The sequence below is a fragment of the Choloepus didactylus genome, chromosome 2 (assembly GCF_015220235.1).
Source record: "Choloepus didactylus isolate mChoDid1 chromosome 2, mChoDid1.pri, whole genome shotgun sequence".
In the NCBI taxonomy this organism is placed as follows: Eukaryota; Metazoa; Chordata; class Mammalia; order Pilosa; family Megalonychidae; genus Choloepus; species Choloepus didactylus.
The window spans coordinates 218,604,784-218,614,229 of record NC_051308.1 but is presented as its reverse complement, the minus strand read 5'-3'; the positions used below and the strand labels follow the sequence as shown (position 1 = coordinate 218,614,229).

At 38.3% G+C, this 9,446-nt stretch overlaps 1 protein-coding gene across 1 annotated transcript in view; it reads left to right on the top strand.

Annotated features, from left to right (window-relative positions):
- The first annotated feature begins 140 nt into the window (after positions 1-140).
- Positions 141-9,446, top strand: part of ZCCHC17 (zinc finger CCHC-type containing 17) — a 95,778-nt gene continuing 86,472 nt past the window's right edge. The window contains exon 1 of the mRNA XM_037827907.1: positions 141-225. The gene's annotated coding sequence lies outside the window, so the exon portion shown is untranslated. The remainder of the gene's footprint in view (positions 226-9,446) is intronic.

Here is a 9,446-nt window from a genome sequence, read left to right as displayed (position 1 = left end):
GGCTTGGAGAAACCAATCGGCTTCCAATACCCCTCGCTGCGTCGTATTACAGACACTCTCTTGTTATTGGGCAGCTCTTACTAACGTCACGAGTGCCTGACTTCAGGGTTGGAAGATGAATCTGGCGTCCCGCCTAGGCGCGCAGTGTCTTGTGGGTAGAAGCGCGCTGGCTGGGTTCGTCGTTCCGCGCAATGCAGTGGGTGGCAGGACTTGAGCTGACAAGGAGTAAGTATGAGGGAATTGAGGGATGGCTGTCCGATTCTGGAGGCGGAGCCTCGGTTGTTGGGTTTGAGCGTGGCCCTTCTCAGTTGACGGTTCTGATAGGGGCCCCGAGTTCCTATCCTTGCTAAGTAGCTGCCTGGCTCCTTCCAGGCAGAAGCCGAGCTGTGGGCTTTCTAGCGGCAGGACCCAGATTCTGCGGTTGCGGGTACGGGGGCCTCGAGGACTGACTTGAATAAAATCGCCTACTTGTGTCCGGCCCTGGTGGGGCGCTCCCGGAGATGAAAGACGTGCCTCCCACATCCCTGTCTGGCTGAGGAGGCGAGGCTTGTTTCTGCCACGGATTATACAGCCCTTCATTAGAGTCTTCCCTATGCCGCTGAGAGAGAGAGAGATGAAGGAAACGTCCGCCTCCTGCTTCTCGAGAGCGCAGTCATGTTGAGAAATTTGAGATCCATGACCTTCTTCTCAATCATCCAACTAATGTTTATTGCGCGTTTGGGATACAGTGTGAACCAAACGTAGTGCCTGACCTCAGGGAGATTGAGTCTAGTGGGGAAAACATGTTAAATTGTTCAACATCTTTAATAAATGTAAAATAAATGCAACCTAGGAGAGATATCTGATGCTTTGAGTCCTTGAAATAAACAGAAAGTCTCTGAGGAAAAGATGCCTGAGCTGAATTCCGGTTAATTAGGTGAAGAGAGGAAGGCAGAGCATTCCATACAGAACAGCATGTGTAGAGGCCTTATGGCAGGTGACTGACAAAAGGCACAAAGAGGCTAGTGTGGCTGCTTTAAAGATAACGACGGGAGTGTGGTACAAGATGAAGCTGGAGGCTGTTAGAAGGTCAGGCCTTGGAGAAATTTGTAGCTTTTACTCTAAGAATGATGGGGAATCACTGAGGGTTTTTTTTGGCGGGGTAGGGGGAGAGGTGGCTTGATCCCTTTGTCTCAGTGGTGTGAACAGATTTGAGGGGACCCCAGTGGATTCAGATAGACCATTTAGGATCTGCAGTGGTCCCTGCGTGAGATGTTGGCAATGAAGACTGCCATATTTTGGTGGAGCTATGGAGATTGGACAGATTCTAGAGATATATAGGAGATAAAATGGTTAGGACTGGTGATGGTTTGGATTCATGGAGTGAAGAGAGAGGAATCAAAGATAACCCCTAGGTTTCTCATGCAACTGAATAGATAGCAGTACCATTCGTTGAGATAGGGAACACTAGAAGATGACTAGAGACTGGTTTTTGATTTCTTGTGTTTTTTTATGGAGGGAATCATTCATGATATCTAGGAGGCAGTTCAGAACAGTGCTTTGGAGCACAGAAGACATACTTGCGTTGGACATATAGATTTGGGAGTAATATAGTAATTACTATATTACTGGAGTAATATAGTAATTATAGGCAATAATTGAGCCGTTGGTATGGGTAAGATCACCTGGGTCAGAACCTTGGGTAGTTCCAACATTTAATGGCCAAGAACAGGAGGGTGAACCTATAGGAGAAACAGAAGAGCTGTTAGAAAGGAGAGCAAGAGGAATGTTCTTTCAGAAGTGAGGGAATGATCTGTGTCAGAAACTCCTGGAATTTCAATAACATGAGAATCAAAAAATGTCTGTTGGCTTTATCATGGAGCTCATGGTAACCTTAGCAAGAGTTATTTTGTGATGGGGCCGGAAGCAGTCAATCGAGACATTATTTTTCAGAGAGGATATGGTAGCTAAAGAGGATGAGGAGTTACCAGGGACCCAATTGAGAAGGCATAGTTAAATATACAAGAGAGAAATTTGGTCATCAATAGTGTAAGATTTCTGAGAAGGTTGGAGGGGATGAGATCCAAAGTATAGGTGGAGAGAGCAGCCTTAGGAAGATGGATAGATTCTCCATTTAACAGAAGGAAGAAAGAAATGAAGACTATAGATATGTTGTTTGTATGTTTAGTATTGGTAAGATGAGTGTCTTTCTTGTGGCTTTTATTATCTCTGTAAAAGAGGAGGTAGAATCTTATGCTTAGAGTGAAAGGAGGTCAGAGGTTTGAGTAGATTGCAGAAGATTTGGAAGTCATTGTGTAGTATGGGACAGTGACTTTACCAGAGAAATGTAGAATTGCCAGGCAGAGTTAAGGGCCCATTTGAAATTGGATATCATAACTTTTTTTTTTCCAACAACCCTAGGCTACTTAATGCAAGCATAACAAAGACTATGGATTTGTGCTGTTCAAAAAACATATTCCAGCTTCTAATGTGCCTTCTTTTACTGAAGAGGCTAGAAAGCTAAAAACTACTCCAGTTCTTCCTTGAGAACTGAATTTTCATCTGGGTTAAATGTGGAGAGAAGCAGAATATGAAGCATCCAGTTTTTCTGACAAATATGGCAGAGGCAATGAGTTTTCCATCAACAGTCACCTGCTTTGGTGACTTTCTGCAGTGATGGCCATAACATTTTTTTTTCACATTTTTTTTATTGTGAAATATGCACACAAGTGATAATTTTCAAAGTACAATTTAACAAGTAGTTATAGAGGAAATTTCAAAATATGGTATGGGTTACAGTTCCACGATTTCAGATGTTTCCTTTTAGCTGTTCCAATGTATTAGAGACTAAAAAAAAAATCTATATAGTGACTCAGTATTCATAATCAATTGTTAAATCCTATCTTCTCTGTCACATCTCCTCCCTCTCATTTGATAATTTTCCTAACCTTCAGGGATATTTGGGCAATGACCATCCTGACTTCTTCATGTGGAAAAGGGGTGTCAACATTATGGGGTAGGGGGATGCAACTGGTTGATGTTTTGGAGAGACTGGTACCTCTGGGTTTCCAGACTTATCTGGCATAGGAACAATCTGGAGGTTTTAAGTTCCTGAAAAATAAACTTAATGATTGAAACTTTTAGTTTCAGATAGAGACCTGTGTATTCTTGAGGGTTTTCAGGAATACCATGGGTTGGGGCTTGGCATACTGTGGCAATTTGCAGTATCTAGCTGTAGCTTGCACAAGGGTAACCTCCAGAATAGCCTCTCCACTATTTGAAATTTCTTAGCCACTGAAACCGTATTTTGTAACATTTCTTTTCCCCCTTTTGGTCAAGAAGACATTGTAATCCCATGATGCCAGGGCCAGGCTCATTCCTGGGAGTCATGTCCCACGTTGCCAGGGAGACTTAAACCCCTGGAAGTCATGTCCCATGTAGGGGGGAGGGTAATGAGTTTATTTGCAGAGTTGGGCTTAGAGAGAGAGGCCACATCTGAGCAACAAAAGAGGTTCTCTGAAAGTAATTCTTAGGCATAATTACAGGTAAGCTTAGCTTCCCCTTGCAGAAATAAGTTTCATAAGAGCAATCCTTAAGATTGAGGACTTGGCTTATTAAATTGGGAGTCCCTAATGCTTGAGAGATTATCAGAAATTTCCCAGGTGGGGAAGTTTAATAGTTCCATATTTTTTCTCCAGTCCCTCAAGGGACTTTGCAAAAACTTTTTTTTTGTTCATTACCTAGCCAACATACTCTGGAATGTATCAAGGTATTACATTAAACTATACAGAATTACAAGATCTCTATTCTAGACTCCATGTGTTTAGATTGTTTAAATGAACTAGCCAGAGGTTAAGTTCAATTGTGTGCTACAGAAAATTTAAATTTTGTATAAAATAAACATCTCTTCCTTTGGTCTCACACAGGAGGTGAAGTTTTAAAATACAGACATTATCATCCTTTACTCTGTATTCTGATTTAACTTAGTCCCAATCCACTTAGCTTCATTCATATCTCTAATTGAAGTCTCATCTCTTTTTTGGCTCTTTAAAACTTTCTGTGTGGAGTAATGATGACTCTCAGAGCTGCAGAACTCTAACTCTGAGTCTCAGGTGTTACACAGTTTCCCAAAGTTCCAGGGGAATACCAGGCTACACACATAGAGCACAGTTTCTTAGAATGTAGAAATAACATTTAAAACTCAGGCATAAATATGACTGTTGTGAGAGCTTACAATCTAGGCCCTAATTTTCTTGTAAGTATTTTCTAAATGAGACCATACAATATTTGTCCTTTTGTTCCTGGCTTATTTTGCTCAACATAATGTCCTCACAGTTCATTCACCTCATTGCATGCCTCACGACTTCATTCCTTTCTGTAGCTGTGTAATATTCCATTGTAAGTATATACCACAGTTCGCCTTTTTGCTCCTCAGTCCATGTACCCTTCAGCCATCTGCATCCATTGGCTATTGTGAATAATGCTGCCATAAACGTCAGTGTACAAGTATATTTTCGATCCCTGCTTTTACTTTTCTGAGTATATTCATGGTAACAGGATTATCTGATCATATGGTGACCTTGTTCTTAGCATCCTGTGGATCCACTGCATTATCCCCCAGAGTGGCTGCCCCATTCTGCTACCCTATCAGCATTGAACAGGTATACCTCTCCACATTCTCTCTAGCACTTGAATCTTTCTATTTTATTTATTTATTTTGAATCTGCAGATTTTGTTCAGATATATTAACATAACATATATTCTATGCAAAAGAAACGGTGTCTCACAGTAGCCTCACTTAGTTGTACAATCATCACCACTCAATTTTCAACAATTTTTGTTGCTACAAATAGAAAAATAACAGCTAGACACAGCCACACTAAAGAGAAAACCCAAAACACCCTGCAACTCTTATCCCACCCCCACCCGCAATTATTTACTTCTATTATTGGTGTGGTACTAGTGAGATGTTCCTGGTAAATATAGTCCATTGTATACAGTAGGTAGTTTTTCCCATATACTACTTATTATTAACTCTTTGTATAAGTGTCATACCTTTGAAGTAGTTCCTGCAAGAACTTATTTATATTTGTAGTACTAATTGGTGAGATATGTAACTTTAAACAACCCCTTTCAATCCTGTTCACCTTCAAAATGGCTCTATTGTTTACCATTCCAGTAATGAACTACCATCATCTCTATCTGTTGCCATACATTTAAGTTCAACTTTGTTAACAGGTCTGTACATATTAGGTAACCGATCCTCCTTCTCTAGCTTCTATCTCTAGGTCCCCTACATTCTACATCTTAAGACTCTAAGTTTACGTTTTTGGGAGAGGGGCAATTCATGTTAGTGAAATCAAACAATAGCTATCCTATGTCTGGCTTATTTCATTCAGCATTATGTTCTCAAGTTTCATCCATGTTATCACATGCTTCAGGACCTCATTCCTTCTTACTGCTGCATAATATTCCATTGTATGTGTATACCATATTTTGTCTATCCACTCGTTTGTTGATGGACACTTGGATTGTTTCCATCTTTTGGCAATTGTGAATAATGCTGCTGTGAACATCGGTGTGCAAATGTCTGTTCATGTCACTGCTTTCAGATCTTCTGGGTATATAACGAGTAGTCGAATTGCCAGGTTGTAGGGCAACACGATATTTAGTTTTCTGAGGAACTGCCAAGCTGTCTTCCACAGCGGCTGTACCATTACATTCCCACCAGCAGTGAATAAGTGTTTGACTTTCTCCACATCCTCTCCAACATTTGTAGTTTCCTGTTTGTTTAATGGCAGCCATTCTTAAAAGTGTGGGATGATATCTCATTGTGGTTTTGATTTGCATTTCCCTAATTGCTAATGAAGATGAATATATTTTCATGTGCTTTTTAGCTATTTGTATTTCTTCAGAAAAATGTCTATTCATATCTTTTGCCCATTTTATAATGGGGTAGTTTGTTCTTTTGTTATTGAGTTATAGGATTTCTTTATATATATATACTGGATATCAAACTCTTATCAGATATATGGTTTCCAAATATTTTCTCCCATTGAGTTGGCTGCCTTTTCACCTTTTGACAAAGTCCTTCAAGGCACAAAAGCATTTGATTTTGAGGAATTCTCATATATCTATTTTTTCTTTCATTGCTTGTGCTTTGGGTGTAAGGTTTAAGAAGCCACCTCCTATTACAGGGCTTGATGATGTTTCCCTATATTTTCTTCTAGGAGTTTTATGGTATTGGCTCTTACATTTAGGTCTTTGATCCTCTTTGAGTTAATTTTTTATATAGAGTGTGAGGTAGGGGTCCTCTTTCATTCTTTTGGATATGAATATCCAGTTCTCCCAGCCTCATTTGTTGAAGAGACTATTCTGTCCCAGTACAGTGGATTTGGGGGTCTTGTCAAAAATCAATTGACTGTAGATCAGGGGGTATATTTACAAACTCTCAATTCAATTCCATTTGTGCCAGTATCATGCTGTTTTGACCACTGTGATTTTAGGTAAGCTTTAAAGTCAGGAAGTGTAAGTCCTTCCACTTCTTTCTTTTTTTAGGATGTTTTTGGCAATTCGAGACCCCTTTCTCGTCCAAATAAATTTGATAACTAGCTTTTCTATGTCTGTAAAGTAGGTTGTTGGAATTTTAATTGGTATTGTGTTGAATCTGTGGATCAGTTTGGTTAAATTGACATCTTAATGACATGCAGCCTTCTAATCCATGAACACAATATCTTTCCTTTATGTCTATTTAGGTCTTCTTTGATTTCTTTCAGTTAAGTTTTGTAATTGTCTGTGTAGAGGTCCTTTACATCCTTGGTTTATTCCTAGATACTTGATTCTTTTAGTTGCTATTGTGAATGGATTTTTTTTCTTCAGTGTCTCCTCTTTTAAGTCATTACTAGTATATAGAAACATTGCTGGTTTTTTGCACATTAATCTTGTATCCCACCACTTTGTTGAATTTATTAGCTCAAGTGGCTTTGTCATGGATTTCTCAGGATTTTCCAACTATAGGTTCATGTCATCTGCAAGTAATGAAAGTTTTACTTCTTCCTTTCTGATTTGGATGCCTTTTATTTCTTTTTCTTGGCTAATTGCTCTAGCTAGAACTTCTAGCACAAGTTGAGTAATAGTGGTGACAATGTGTCCTTCTCTCGTTCCTGATCGTAGGGAGAAGGCTTTCAGTCTCTTACCATTGAGTATGAGGCTGACTGTGGGGTTTTTGTATATGCCCTTTATCATATTGAGGAAGTTTGCTGCTATTCCTACCTTTTGAAGTGTTTTTTTTAGGAAAAGTATGCTGAATTTTGTTGAATGGTTTTTAAGTGTCAGTCAAGATGATCATGTGATTTTTTCCTTTCAATTTAATAATGTCTTGTATTACATTGATTTTCTTATGTTGAGCCACCCTTGCGTGCATGCCTTCAATGAACCCCACTTGGTTGTAGTGAATAATTCTTTTGCCTTTGATTTGATTTTAAGTATTTTTGTCAAAAATTTTTGCGTCTATATTTGTTAGGGAGATTGGCTTGTAGTTTTCCTTTCTTGTAGTATCTTTATCTGGTTTTGGTATTAGGGTGATGTTAGCTTCAGACCATGAGTTAGGAAGTATTCCCTTTGCTTCAATTTTTTGGAAGAGTTTGAGCAGGAATGGTGTTAATTCTTTTTGGAATGTTTGGTAAAATTCCCCTATGAAACCATCTGGCCCTGGGCTTTTCTTTGTAGGAAGGTTTTTGATGACTGATTTTATCTCTTTACTTGTGATTGATTTTTTAAGATCTTCTATTTCTTCTCGAGTCACTATGAGTTGTCCATGTGTTTCTAGGAAATTGTCCATTTCCTCTAAGTTGTCTAGTATTGGTGTACAGTTGTTCATAGTATCCTTTTATGATTTTTTTTTTAATTTCTTTGGGATCCCCCTCTCATTTTTTATTTTGTTTATTTGTATCTTTTCTCTTTTTGCCTTTTGTCAGTGTAGCTAAGGGTTTGCCAATCTTCTTGATCTTCTCAAAGAACCAACTTTTGCTTTCATTGATTCTCTCTATTGTTTTTTATTTTTGGCTTTCAGTTCATTTATTTCTGCTTTAACCTTTATTTCTTTTCTTCTACTTGCTTTTGGGTTAGTTTGCTGTTCTTTCGCTAACTTCTTCAGTTCTTCAGTTAGGTCTTTGATTTCAGCTCTTTCTTCCTTTTTAACATATGCATTTAGAGCTATAAATTTCCCTCTCGGCACCACCTTCGGTGCATCCTATAGGTTTTAATATGTTGTATTCTCATTTTCATTTGTCTCCAAATATTTGCCAATTTCTCTTGAAATTTCTTCTTTGACCCACTGATTGTTTAAGAGTGTGTTGTTTAACCTCCATATATTTGTGAAAGTTCTGGTTCTTTGGTGATTATTGATTTCCACCTTCATTCCATTATGGTCAGAGAAAGGGCTTTGAATAATTTCAACCTTTTTAAATTTATTGAGACTTGTTTTGTGCCCCAGCATATGATCTATGCTGTAGAACATTGCATGAGTACTAGAGAAGATTGTATATCCTGGTGCGTTGGGATGCAACGATCTATATGTTTGTTAGGTCTAATTCATTTATCACATTGTTTATGTTCTCTGTTTCCTTATTGATCCTCTGTCTGTTTGTTCTATCTATAGAAGACAGTGGTGTATTTAAGTCTCCTACTATTATTGTAGAAACATTTGTTGCTCCCTTCAGTTTTGCCAATGTTTGTCTCATGAACTTTGGAGCTCCTTGGTTGGGCCATAAACATTTATGTTTGTTATTTCTTCTTGGTGAATTGCCCCTTTTAATAATATATAGTGTCCTTGTCTCTTATGACATCTTTGTATATAAAGTTTATTTCGTCTAATATTAGTATAGCTACCCCTGCTTTCTTTTGGTTACAGCTTGTGTGGAATATATTTTTCCATCCTTTCGCTTTCAATCTATTTGTATCCTTAGAGTCCAAGATGAGTCTTTTGTAAACAGTACAAAAGTACAAAATGGATTGTACTTTTTAATCCATTTTGCCAATCTGAATCTTTTAATTGGGGAGTTTAGTACATTTGTGTTCAAAGTTATTACTGTAAAGTCAGTACTTGAACCAACCATCTTATCCTTTGGTTTTTATTTGTCAGATCTGTTTTTTTTTCCTTCTGTCTCTTTTTTTCCCTTTAAGTTACCTTTAGTAATACTCTTCAATTCTGTGATCTTCTCCAGACCTCTCTCTCCTGTCTTTTATTTTTATTTTTATTTTTTAGCAGAACTCCCTTTAGTATTTCTTGCAGGCAGATCTCTTGTTAACAAATTCTCCTCAGCATTTGTTTGTCTGTGAAAATTTTAAAGTCTTCGTCACTTTTGAAGGACAGCTTTGCTGGATAAAGAATTCTTGGCTGGCAATTTTTCTGTTTCAATATGTCATACCACTGCCTTCTTGCCTCCATGGTGCCCATTGAGTAGTCA